At 39.5% G+C, this 13338-nt stretch overlaps 1 protein-coding gene across 3 annotated transcripts in view; it reads left to right on the top strand.

Annotated features, from left to right (window-relative positions):
- DGKH (diacylglycerol kinase eta) overlaps positions 1 to 13338 on the top strand; it is a 158523-nt gene that overhangs the window by 8940 nt on the left and 136245 nt on the right. The window contains exon 1 of one of the 3 annotated variants that reach the window (XM_054071562.1): positions 5754 to 5824. The exons of the other annotated variants lie outside the window; for them this stretch is intronic. The gene's annotated coding sequence lies outside the window, so the exon portion shown is untranslated. Of the gene's footprint in view, positions 1 to 5753; positions 5825 to 13338 lie in introns of those variants that run through there. 3 annotated transcript variants of the gene reach the window in all.

Genomic DNA, 13338 nt, shown 5'->3' with positions numbered 1-13338 from the left:
CCTCCTAACCATGATGTGTCATCCGATTTTATTGCTAAATGTTAATTTTGCGTTTGCAGATGCTAGGCCTGGCTGAAGGGTTACTGTAGTAAATAATGTGTAACTGTTGCATCAAGCTGAAAACATTGTCCTGCACAAACTTTCAGCTTTGAGACTACTGCTGTGTGGCAGCCTTCAAGATGTTTTGGAAGTGACAGAGCATGATGCTTTGTTAGCTGTAGTGGCGTTAAATGAATTTGAGAGTTTGCTCTCTTAGTTGATACTTGTCTGAGGAAAGCATGTGGATTTTGAATCTTATTGAAATGGATGTGGGAGCATGAGATGCCAACCAATTCTTACTAACTGGTGAGTGTTGGTGGGATATTCTGTATATGAGGACTATGAATGAACACAAACCTGGGATCGCCTGACATTCTAAGGCAACTCTACAAGTGGTGCTTTTGCTTATCTTAGCGTCTCAGTTCTATTTCTGTGAATCATATATATATATATGAAAAACTGCTGACATAATTGTAGTCATAAAATGTTTCTTCATTGGTTGCAGTTTGCATTAATATGCAACCCCGAATATAACCATCTTTTTTCCTATTTAATTAAAAGTGATATAACTTTGTTGAAGATGAGACCCATGTTAAATAATTCAGTAGCACTTTATTTTATAACTCACGATGCATTATTTAAAAGTAACTATATTTAGACAGACAACTCCCATTTAGTTTAAGGGTGTTGCATGTTTGCTGTTGTAGTAGTTGGTGATCAGTGGTTACATGAAACCACTAAAGCAAGGAACATCAGGGAGCTTCTCTTTTACGCAGCTAGTCCTTTTCATTCAAATTAGATTTTTTAAGCTTCACTTATTCAGTGAATGCATTTGTAAGCTAAGGTTTTAATTAAACGGATTTGGTTTGTCTTGCAGCTAAGAATAGAGTTTCGAAAGAACCCAAAACGTGTATATTACATTTATCATTGATGCTTGTGGGCTGTTTAATGCTGTGGTATTTGTCTCTGGGGGTTGCTTATATACTTACTTGAAGCGTTTCAGCAACGTGGTATTGATTCCTTAGCTCGGAACTATACCCAGAAGTCTCTGCTGGTAATTGTTTTTATTTTACTTAAGGAAGATTTTATTTTTAGATGTTTTGGTACAGTTGATCATTTGTGAAAGCTACCATATGGTGATACTTCGCAGATAGAATCATTCAGGAGTGGATTTTTTTTTAACGTGTGTGTAATAAGATTTAGGAAATATATCTATAAGAGCAAACTCCTTTTGCTAGCACGAACATAAATGTGAAGATTTCTAACACCTGAAGTGCTCCAACAGAGTTTTAAAACTCTGTCCTCTTCTTCCTAAATAACAACAATTAATTATTTGGCCGAGGGCAGAGGGTGAATGGGAAGATGAAAAGCATATTGCATTGGCAGATGTAATTACACTGAAGTTGATTCCTTGTTTGTGATATGCTAATCATGTGCTCACAGTTCTACTTAGAAGTCTGTTGTCCGGTTTTACCATAGCTTGCCCACGCTGAAGAGCAACTTCCTCTGCACGCTGCTTGCTCGGTTTCAGCGGAGCTGCTTTTTGCAGTAAATCACTGTGAGAAATGGACGGGTGATAGGGCCGGACATCTGTGTAGCTTCTATTATGGGTGTATTTTTAGTATATGCGCATGTATTCCTTACTTTTTTTTTTTCCTGAGTACTTCAAAGGCATATCTGTGTCAAGATATTGCCATTATTAGCTTCCCAAACAGAAAACTTGAAGATCAACATTTTTTAGTGCCTGCAAACCTAAGGAGAGAACAAGTTGTGGTGCTAAGGACTAAACTATATTTTGGGCCAACACCTTGTTTGTACCGGGGAGCTATTTGATGGAGAGTGACACTGCACCAGTAGGTATCTTTCGGAAAGTCAGGAACAAAATTAATTAGTGCTGTTGTGATATTTAAGCCAGCATCCTTAAACCTCATCCTGGAAGCTGTTGCTTCTGTGGAGCTTGTATGTGTTCCCTGAAGGAATAAACAGGTGGCAGGTACCTGTGAAGTTTGAGCAGTTTTAAGACAAAATCCCCAACAGAGAGTTCTGATACAATTCTTGACTTCATGATGTCTGCCCAGCATTTCCTCCAGGCTCTCGGAGACCTGAATATTTAGTACATAAAATTGTCATGGCAAAAAACATTTTGGGAATATACATTTTGTTTTTGTGAGGACTTTGGAAAACTCTAGTCACACAGTTTTTGAAGTGGCATATATATTGATGTACAAACAGTGCTATATCGGGAACTGAAGTTGTGGAAAGTTCTCTGTGTGTCTTCTTTAAACTTGGCTTCTTAACTTTTAAAGATGCTGGTTAAGACAGGCAGCATTGGTGCCTTTCTGTAGATGAAATGGATGACTTCAGTTCTTGGGGCTACAGCCTGAAAACTCTGCCTGTTGTCAGCTGACTTCTAATTTCTTTAAAGTTAATCACTGTAGTGCAAAGTACATTCCTTACAAAGATGGTCTTGCTTCAGTTCTTTATAGCTGGAACCTGTCGAGAAGGAAAGCTCAAATTAGAGCTGACACGTTTTCTGTTTAAATTCTGCTCATTCTGGGGATAAGCACAAGATTAATAAACGAAATAGTCCCTGGATACTTGGAAGTAGAGTTGTCAGATGAGCACAGTTATAGTTCTACTCTTGTCTGGAGTACTCTCTGCTAAAAAGTGAATATGAAGAATAGCACTTTCATTGCTGACCTGGCTTCCTACTTTAATGGGTCCATGTGCAGTTAATGGCAAAGCTCTGCTGGATATGTATTTGGCTCTCAAATCTGCGATTAGCTATCTGGCCTGTGTTTATTTTTGGATGAAGCAGACATTCTGGAGCAGAAAGTATAAATCAGGAAATGCGAGAAAATACGGTGTATTGAGCGAGGTAAATACACTTGTAATGTTCCTGGGAGAGTGCCTTCTTCCTCTCCTTCACACCCAGTGGTTTTTGTTAATCATGAAATTGCTGTAACATGGGAGATGTTCAGAAATGCAAGTGTGTTATAATTAGCGGAATTGATACAGTGTTGCTTAGAGTTATTAGCATTATTTTATCTGAGGTATTAATATATTCTTTTAGAGATCCTAAATCATTATGGAGTAATAAAAGTAAATTAATTAAATTCCCTACTGTGTTTTTATTGGCCTTAGTGGGTAACACCAGCCATTTAGGAACTGAGCCTTCAAAAAGTTTCTAACCTCTTCCATATGGTGGCATTTGACAGTGCCAAGTCCCAGTAGTCACTTCCTATTTGTTTCTGGTATACATTTCTCTCCGATTACCATAGCTTGTAAATCCACCTAAATGTAAAGTGCTGTGATTGATACCAGTGTTAGACTTGACGAACATAATTCTCGGCAATCTAATCTGCTTTTTCTAGCTTTGATAGTTCCTGATTCACTCAGCTAAGCAGCAGCTGATTCCTTCTGCTTAAGAAAACCTGATTTTTTTTTTAATTCTTTTTTATGTAGAAGTTCTCAGGAAAATGCCGTGGTAGCAAAGTTAACCATAATGGAGATCGCTTATGTGCATTAGGATTGTCTGAACCTGCACGTCTTCAAAATGTGTTGTAATTTGCAATTTATTCTGCAAGTGCAGTAACACATATAGTGTCACTAAACTTTATTGTTGTGTTCACACAGTGTGGGGCAGAAGCGACCAAGTGCATAGCAATTGTCTTCAATTTCTTGGCACGTGGCAGTGACTGCGAAACAGACTGAGGGTCTTACAGGATATCTGTCTTCAGTATTAGTATTATCCATTTTTTTTTTTGCTCTGCAATTATGTTAGTTGAACTGTGTATTCATCCTTAGTAAAATGTTTCACCAACATTTTTTTCACAACTTCTGAAATCTGGCAAATTTTATTCCCTCCCTGCATCCTGGGGACTTTAACCTATTTTTTAAGTGAATTGTTCTGGATCAGTTCAGTGTATGTTCCTGATACGTGCAGGCACACATACTTACGCAGAGAGCAGTATATTTAAGGTTTCATATACATATGTATATTACTCAGTTCTAGAGTATGCCAGCATAAGCAAACCAGTTTCTCACATCAAATGGTGTGCAATATTCATTGCTTCTCTTACCTGCTGTATCTCTACCTAAGCTTTCAAAACGGGGTCCATTAGTGGAAGATTTCAGCCCAAGACATGATAGTTTGGGGAAGTTTAAAAGGACTGAACGTGCTACGTAGAAGTGAGCAGGATTAGAATGGAAAGAGTTACACTATTTAAGGCACAGTGGTCATTACCACTCCAAATTCTGACACATGTTTGTATAAAACTGAAATGAAATCTGCTAAGGCATTTTAGTGATGCATGTATTGGCAAAGCTTAAATTGTGAGCTAAGTACCACAAAGGAGGAGCTGGTAACGTTTTCCAGTAGATATTTACAAGCAGGTCTTCAAAGAAGTGTTGCTTTCAGTATTTCTTTTTTTTTTTCCTTTTACTTTTTTAGGACTTTTAAAGGATTAATGCTATTTTATATTGGAAGATAACATGAATTATGATTTTTTTTTTCTCAAGCCAGCTGGTGAGCTGTGAATGTGAAAAAAGACAAGCTAATCACACTCTAAACTTTAACATAAGAGACTTTGATTGTTTTGTGTTTTGTTCCAACAAGCTGGGGAGTGCTTTTCTGCCAAAAAGATCAGGTGAAACACATTGAGCTTATTATGTAGTTTAGAGGGAATTTCTGGTTTGTTTTTAAGAAGTACAAGAAGAGACAACTAATTAAAGAATAAATGAGAACTAGGAATCCCTTCTGACATAGCTTGTGAACTTCACGTGCACAGTCCTGAAGACACGTAACAGCCATGCCAGAGCACAAGAAAGGACTTTTCTATAGCTTGGTCTTTAACCATGTAAGGCTATATGGATAATTTGTGGACATTGTGAATTGTTTCCAGCAGTTACATCAGAACCCAAGATGCAAGGCTTCTGTATGACTGCTGTATGACTACTGTGTGACCATCTGGACTAGCCGAGTTAGTTCGGATATCTGTAGCATAATATATAGAATTACAGTGATCAAAAGAATAGTCTGCCTTGGTGATCACAAAGCCGTTATCTAAAGAGAAGTATTGAATCCTCTTGACTAGCTGAAGACTCTAAAAAGGCAACTTAGGCCTGTGTTCTTCCTCTGGAACGCTCCAAAAGGCCATCGTTTTCTAAAACTATGTTACTGTCATTTTCACGGTGCTGTTGTATTGGTGATTGGACTTGATGATCTTGGAAGTCTTTCCCGGATTTAACAATGCTATGATTCTTGGAACTCTGACCAACCATGCTTCTGGTAAGGGATCTATAGAACAACATGTCTAGTCTGGAGACCTCAAAGTGTAAGTGCAGCAAGATAGTGATGTGTGTGTGTTTGTGGATTCATTGAAGTTCAGAATACAGAGCTTTGAGTATAAAAGAAAGAATGCTTCTGCAGTCATTCTGGTGTTTTGGATGTTTTCCTCTGATAGGGATAATTAAGAGATAGTTTGGTGTCTCATGAAGGTAGTTCAATAGCTCACTTGCAGAGGAGCCACAAGACCAGTACTTTGTTCTGGTTGGCTATGATTTTTTTGAGGTTCTATATAGTTATTTGTAATGTACATGGATGTTATGTTATAAAGTTATTGACAGCATGGCTAGCTTTCTTAGTTTTTTTTTTTTTATTTTCAGTTTGATACTTTGGTACCTGGACTTTGTCTTTTATGAAGAGAGTTAACTCTTTCTCTCACCTTTGTGTTTGCTCCCTTGTTGCACTACTGCTTTATCCTTTCTCCTCCTGCCTTCAAAAGTAAGTTGTGTTCTCCAAAATCTCTTTTTTAAAAACCTAAGAGCAGGCTACTAAATAACAGTGTGGTAACCACAGGTCTGTTATACTAAGTTCAAGCCACAACTCTTGATTTGCTAGCAATGGCAAAAAAAACCAGCCTAGCTTGGGGGCATCTGTAACTTGCTTCCTTCACATCATCATAAAAAGAAACCTCATTCTTTCTTATTGTAAACATTGCATTTATCATAGCAAACAAGCTTAATGCTGATCCAAAATAAATATTATATCATTGATATGCTAAAAATAAGACCTCTGCATTAGATGCTATTTAAAATGAAATAAGAGACTTATTCTAGTAAAGCATTTAAGCACATGCTGAAACACTTCAGTCGTCCTGTACACTTTTAAATGATTAATTTCTTCTTAAAATTAAGCTGGCACTTAAGTGCTTGTTGGATGTGGGCCATAAAAATTCCATACACGAAGTCAGAACATAGTTGACTTAAAACTTTTACTGTGTAGGAATTATCCTGATATATTGCACAATTATGAAGAAAGAGCAAATAGTTTGGTTTTTTTTTTTTCCTAGCTAAGTTTTTTAATTGGACTAATGTTCCTGTTTAGGAATATTTCACCACTTAGATGCTGAAAGCATGATGACAAAAGCCTGAGCTGTGTTCCTGGGAGAATTAGCATTATTGTAATGAATTCAACAAGGTTTTACACTTGATGAGAATTTATTTGTTTATTAGATGGTTAATGTGAGTTTTGTAATGATCTGAACCATTTATTTCCTTGCCTTTAAATGTTTGGGGTTTGCAAATGGTGTGAGATTGCGCTACTTTATTGTCACTTAGCAACCTTACTAGCACTTTGAATCTGAGTAGTAGCTTGTGGGTGGCGAGTCTCCCTATGTATTTGGGGAGTGGGAAGCAGTAGGAACCCCTCTGTGGGCAGCTGCTGGGAGGATGCATGTCCAGCCCATGGCAGGGTCTTTCTGGATGTGCTTGCTGAGGACAGCTGGCCTGCCCCTCAGTGTCATTTTGCTCTTCTGGCATAGTTTCATGCTGGGAAGATCTGCTGAGGTTTTTCATGCCTGTGGAGATTTAAGTGGATCTAAAGGGCTGTCATGCTGCTTTGGTCAGTTACGTCCTGTTGTGTGGTTGCTTAAATTTAGCAACTGAGTTTGACCGGCTTCAGTTTGACAGCTGGTAGTCCTTATTGCCGCTGTAATGCTCTGGAGTGAGAGGGAGGTCGGTGCCTTCCCAGCTCTTGGTGAGAAGGGTGGCTTGCTCTGATTCATCTAAGGATGTCAGAAATGATCGGTGTGGCTAACCAGCAGTCCCGGCCACCCATCGGGTAGGGACTTTTTCCCTCCCTGTGCACACTGCCTGTTGATCGTTAGGATGGGCGCGTGCTTCTGTGTTTGTTTTAATGCTCCCATAGAGACATTGTGCTTCTTGTTTTCTCCCTCCTTTTGTGCCTGCTAGTGTCAGGGTTTCTTCAGGAATTGGAACAGGGTGACATCCCTTTTTCTTTCAGCCTGTGCCTTAGCAAGTTTTCTTCCAGTAATCCTCATAAAGAGAGAAGCTGCCAAAGACCGAAAGGTTTGTTGGGCTTGGAGTCTTAGAGAGGGTGCAGATATATAGGGTTGATCTTCTGAATGGCTTCACTCTGCACTGCCTCCTCCTTCACTGGTACTGATCAGTCTCGGGAGCAGATCATTCAGTGGGAAGCTATTGACTTGAAAACTAATGCATCTTTTTTTGCTGATTTTTTCATAGAATAGTTTGGGTTGGAAGGCACCTTAAAGATCATCCAGTTCCAACGCCCTGCCATGGTCAGGGACATCCCACTAGATCAGGCTGCCCAAAGCCCCATCCAACCTGGCCTTGAACACGTCCAGGGTTGGGGCATCTACAACGTCCCTGGGCAACCTGTGCCAGTGTCTCATCACTCTCATGGTAAAGAAATTCTTCCTGATGTCTAGTCTAAATCTGCCCCTCTCCAGTTTATTCCTGTTCCACCTTGCCCTGTCACCAAATGCCTTTATGAATAGCCCCTCTCCAGCTTTCCTGTAGGCCCCTTTCAGGTACTGTAAGGTCGCTGTAAGATCTTCTCGGAGCTCCTCCGAGCTGAACAAGCCCAACTCTCTCAGCCTGTTCTCATACGGAAGGTGCTTCAGCCCTCTGATCGTCTTTGTAGCCCTCCTCTGGACCCGCTCCATATCCTTCTTATGTTGAGGATTCTAGAACTGGACACAGTATTCCAGATGAAGTTTCACGAGAGAGAAACAGAGGGACAGAATCACTTCCCTCACCCTGCTGGCCACGCTTCTTTTGGTGCAGGCAGGATACAGTTGGCCTTCTGGGCTGCGAGCGCACATTGCTGGCTCATGTTGAGCTTCTCATTGACCAGCACCCCCAAGTCCTTCTCTGCAGGGCTGCTCTCAATCACTTAATCCCCCATTGGGATTCCTCCAAACAGGGATTGCCCCAACCCAGGTGCAGGACTTTACACTTGGCCTTGTTAAACCGCACGTTGAACCCCACTTCTCCAGTCTGTCGTGGTCCCTCTGGATGACATCCCATCCTTCTGATGTGGCAACTGCACCACTCAGCTTGGTGTTATCTGCAAACTTGCTGAGAGTGCACTCGATCTCGCTGTCAATATCATTGATGAAGATATTAAACATCACTGGTCCCAGTATGGACCCTTGAGGGATGCCACTTTCAGCTATTATTGTAATTTTTTGCCCAATGTCTCAGGGAGCTTCATAAGAGTAACTGTATTGGCAAGTGCTGGTTGGCCTCAATGGTCTGCTTAAGTAAAAGTGGAAAGAGAGAGCACAAAGGGTAAGAGGGGGTTTGTGGGTCAAGGATCCCATCACTGAATGAGTATGGTGGTGTTCATGCTGAAAACAGTGATTCTTTCTTTTGTGTGTGAACTTTGTGTATTTACACTGCTTGGATTCTGTCTGGGAAGAATACAGAGAGGATGCAGGTCTGCCATGAGGAGCTAGTGTGAGTGGTTATGTGGGTGTGAGATAAAAAGCCAGTGTTTCTGATTAAACTAGAGCTTTTAAGGAAATAAAAAATAATTTTATCATTTACACACCTTGTCATTACAGACAAAACAAATAGGAGCCACCTGTCTGTTGCTGTTAAACTTTCTATTCTTTCCCTTGAGTGTATTTGTTTAAGCAAACTTTGCATATATCCTGGAAGTCTGCATTATAATGCTTTTATAGGGGGAAAACAGAATTTAAGAAAACTTCATGTAACTTGGTTGCACCTTATTTTTTCTTGGCTATGAATGAATGCTAGGCTAATACACGTTTGTATGCTGCTTCTGGAAGCAGGCAAGTCTTAAGAAGCAAAGAAAGGACTTTTACCTGTACTGGTTAACATTTTGTACAGAGAACATTTTGGCCAGTGTGCCTTAAAGCTATATGCAGGCAAGGTAAAATTTTTACATGAGATCTCCATTCTTCCCTAGTCCAGTGGCAAATAAGCATTCAAAGGCAGTTACACAAGTTAGGGTCTGTTCTTGTATCCTGTGTGGCAGATGACAAGCTTTTTCCCTTACCCTACTTGGTAATTTCACAGAATACATTAAAAGGAATACTGTGGGCTTCACAGGGTTGTAAGATTTCTGTATGTGCCTCTGGTGGTGCATGACAGAATTCTGTTCTGCTGCTTCTTCAGCATTTCAAAGGAAAAGAAGATCCTAATAAGTACAGAACTTCTGATGAGCTCTTGTCAAAAGCAAGCTATTAAATGTGATGGCAATGTCAAGCTGTATGCTCAAAACCCCATCAGGCCTTTGTGTATTATCTCATGTTACCTCATGTTTGTAGGTAAATGCAACTACAGTGAATAGCTTTTTTTTTTTTTTTTTTTAAGGATACATAATCTTTGTTCCAGTTTCCATTAAGCATTGCATTTTTCCAAAGTTCCGATTATATGTATGCTTCAGATGATCTTACTTCTTGCACAAAGAAACTGATAATTCTGTGCATGTGAACCAATGCTGAAAGTTTTTTTGCTTACACTGTTCAGGATAAAAATACTAATAACAAAAAAATCAGTTTTTCACTTGGTCTCTATGCACCACTGAGGAGGAGATTAAAGGAGTTAACATTGCAAGTTGTACTCCTTCCCCACCCTTTGTCAGCCAGGGATCTGCTGCCAACAGTTTTACAAAGGACTCCGATTTCAAATTGCCATTTGAGCCTATAATAAATCTGTGTCCCTGTGAGGTTGTCTCACAGTGGGGTGTTGGAAATGACTGAGAAACCTTATGTTTTTTTATTTGAGTAGAGAAAAGAAATAAAATAAGTGACAGCCAGGGCAAGAGGCCTTCAGTTTCTGCTGAATTTTATACTACGGATGATTATACCTTTTCTTTGAAATATACACCAAGGTTATTTATAGCTAATCCACAGTTTAAATTACTGTGTGTAGGTGTAAGAGGTTATAGAGAGGGGCTTTTTCTAGAAAAAAAAGTATTTATGGGGGTTGTTGCAGAATCATAACAGTAATTTTGATTTGAAGAGTCTTGGGGAGGTCATCTGGTCCTACTCCTGTGCTGAGGGGAAGGACATTTACGAAGCAACATTGGGTTGCCTAGAATGTTCTGAACGTCCTACAGGTCACTAGAATAAGGTTCCTGATTTACTTAGAATTAAGATTCTCCTTCTTCCTTTTACACAAATGTAAAAGGTAAACTGTGTCTGCTGAGGAGGAATTGTCAGTATTTAAAGGCCTGGTTAAATAACCTCTGAAGCAGAACTATCACTGCTTTTCGATGGTGCAACTTTAAGAAAGGTCTTAGAAAAGGAAAGTGCCTTTCTTCTCCTCCCCTCCCATACTCTATAACATGGAACAGGAGTAAACTAGTGTGGTTGCTTTCTATTTATAGATTCGGTTATGTGCCAGTGTACACTTATTATACCTAATTAGGAGTATTCTAAATAACTTTTTGTTTGAGTTACAGATAAAGCTGTATGATTGCAGATCAATGCCATGGAATCATGTCGTGCCTTATCAGAGTCTAAAGTCTTTCTCCACTCTCTAAATTAAACCTTCTTGGACTAATTGCTATTTCAAATAGTCTCCCTGGTATACCTGTGATTTATTTGCCGTCAGACCATTTGTATGCCGCTTTAGTTAAAATTTTAGCTTTTAAGTTTTAGAGGTACTCAGGGGAACTGGGTACTGAACTAAACTAAAATTTCCTAGAAATGGAAATTGTAAGAACTTAAATTATTTCCATGTTTTCTTTTGCTTCTGATACTATTCTGCATCACATTTGACTTTGACTGAGATGCAGTTGTTCAGGATGCAGTTGAGGCTGTTTGGATAGGGCTGCGCCATCTTCACCATTCTTCCCACGTCACTAGAGATGCTCTGCAGGTGGTGACAGATGACTTGGAAGCCATGAGCATGGTACAGAACAGGACCCATCTAAATGCAGCAAAGAACGCTTGGCACAGGGACTTGATAAAATATAGCCTTCTTGACCCTTTGTGTCCTGGATATACTTTAATGCTTTCCCTCTGGTAAAACTATTTGTCGTGGAAGTGATGATAGAATTTTTCAAACTATGCAGTTTAATTGAAAGATTGTATGTCTCTTGCTTGGGCTCAAGCCTAGTCTTCTCTTTTTCCTGACCTTAGACCAGTTTAAATTTGTTGGTTGTTGCTAATTCCACTAATTGGTTTTACTGCTGCATATGGCAATGGAGAAACACTGATTCCAACTCTTCTCCCCAAAGTGTTGAGCAACACTAAACCTCTGATTCTTGATGTATGCAGAATTTCACAGGGTTCAAAAAGCACTTTTGTGTTTCTTTCATTGGGGAGGTATGTAATATAACATACCAAATGAAATTTATTGTAAGATGTTATGACAAAAATAGTAGGCAGAGAAGTGATTGGTAGCACTGAATTTTGCTTGAAAACTTTGATCAGTGATGAATGCCTAAGAATATGTGCAATGCTGTAGTACTGCTGTCTTAGAAACATGTCTTAGAACTTTTGTTCTCTATATAGCTGCATGTTGTATAAAAGTATTATTCATCTGATAGGTATAAATAATTAAAAAAAGTTCTGACACCTAAGATTTAATGATGGCTTTTGTTTTAATTGCAAAATTACCTTATTTTTAGATGGAAGTGTTGAAAATCACTAGCAGTATCTTGGTAAGTGGTATAATAGGCAGCGTTTTTCTGTTCTTTAGAGCCTACTAAATTTAACTTAATCTGCACTTGATTTTTACCCTAGGGAATGAAGCTTATAGGGGGAATTTCTGTACGTGCTATTGGAAAATTACTTATTCTCTGATTTTTTTTTTTTTTTTTTTTCTCATCCATAGGATATAGCTTGGTTATTCTCATCTTTAAACCTGAAAGAAACTTGTCAAATTCAGGAAAAGCGATGCCAGGCATGGAGCCTGAAGTTCAGGCAGTTCCCTGACGAAGTTCAGAGTAGTGCCTATTATAGAAGCACTGTTTATATAGTTCCAGTTAAGAACATCATAGCATGTCTTTTACAACTATCTCCTTTTATATATTGGCTATAAGGACTAATTCTAAACTGAAACAAGAATGTGGTCTTGATGTTTTATTGCTCGGAGTTAATATATAGTGAAAGCTCATTTGGGAGTATTCAAGAATAAATGCTGCTCATCATTGCAGTCTCTTGGCAACCTGTGCCGGGTGCATTGCATATAGGCAAGCAGCTGCCTAAGCATCGGTGGGAGGTTTTTATCTTCTTCGTTATTTTCATGAGTTGCATAGGGAGGAGTACAGTTTGAAATGTCAGCGTGCTGGGATTTGGACAGTGGGGATGGATGTACTCAGCGTTCTTAAAAGCTGCCATACAAGAGAGAAAAGGATGGAGAGGGCAGCCAGTGCATTTCATCAGTGGATTTCATCATAAATGGAGTGTAACTTGTGGGACAGCTTCCTTCTGAAGCTAGATCAAAGCAAAGGATTGTTTGCAAACAGCAAATAACTTGGAACAGCTTTTTGGGCAACGTCTTGGAGACCTGGAACTACACATCCCAGCGAATGCTTACATCAGCTGTCCCTTTAGTGACGTCTTCATGTTGTCGGCACAGCCAACAGAGGCTTAAATGAAGGCTTAGTGGAGAAGAGGACATTCAGTGCATCAGCAAGGAAAAATGTAGTACTTGATCCACTTGTGTGTAAGCTCCTGCTCTGGACAGAGAACCAGATGTAAAGAAATACAGAGTATTTCTGGAGTAGGAGAGAGAGCATGTGTGATTTTAGTGCTTTGCACGCTATGCTTAGGGCACACTGAACCTTCTGTGTGTTCGTAGTAAGCAGATCACACTGAGGAAGTTTATAGCAAACAAGAAACGGGATTTGGGAGCCTGTAGATTGTGCTGGCAGCTGCACGTGTGTGCCTAGAAATATTGTGGGGTGGCTTGGTCAGGAAGGTGATCTGTGGGTTCCATCTCTAGCACCATGTCGAGTGTTGCCTGTCATAATGGCTTTGTAACATTCCT

The sequence above is a fragment of the Cuculus canorus genome, chromosome 1 (assembly GCF_017976375.1).
Source record: "Cuculus canorus isolate bCucCan1 chromosome 1, bCucCan1.pri, whole genome shotgun sequence".
NCBI lineage: Eukaryota > Metazoa > Chordata > Aves > Cuculiformes > Cuculidae > Cuculus > Cuculus canorus.
This window is presented reverse-complemented; position numbering and strand designations above follow the sequence as displayed.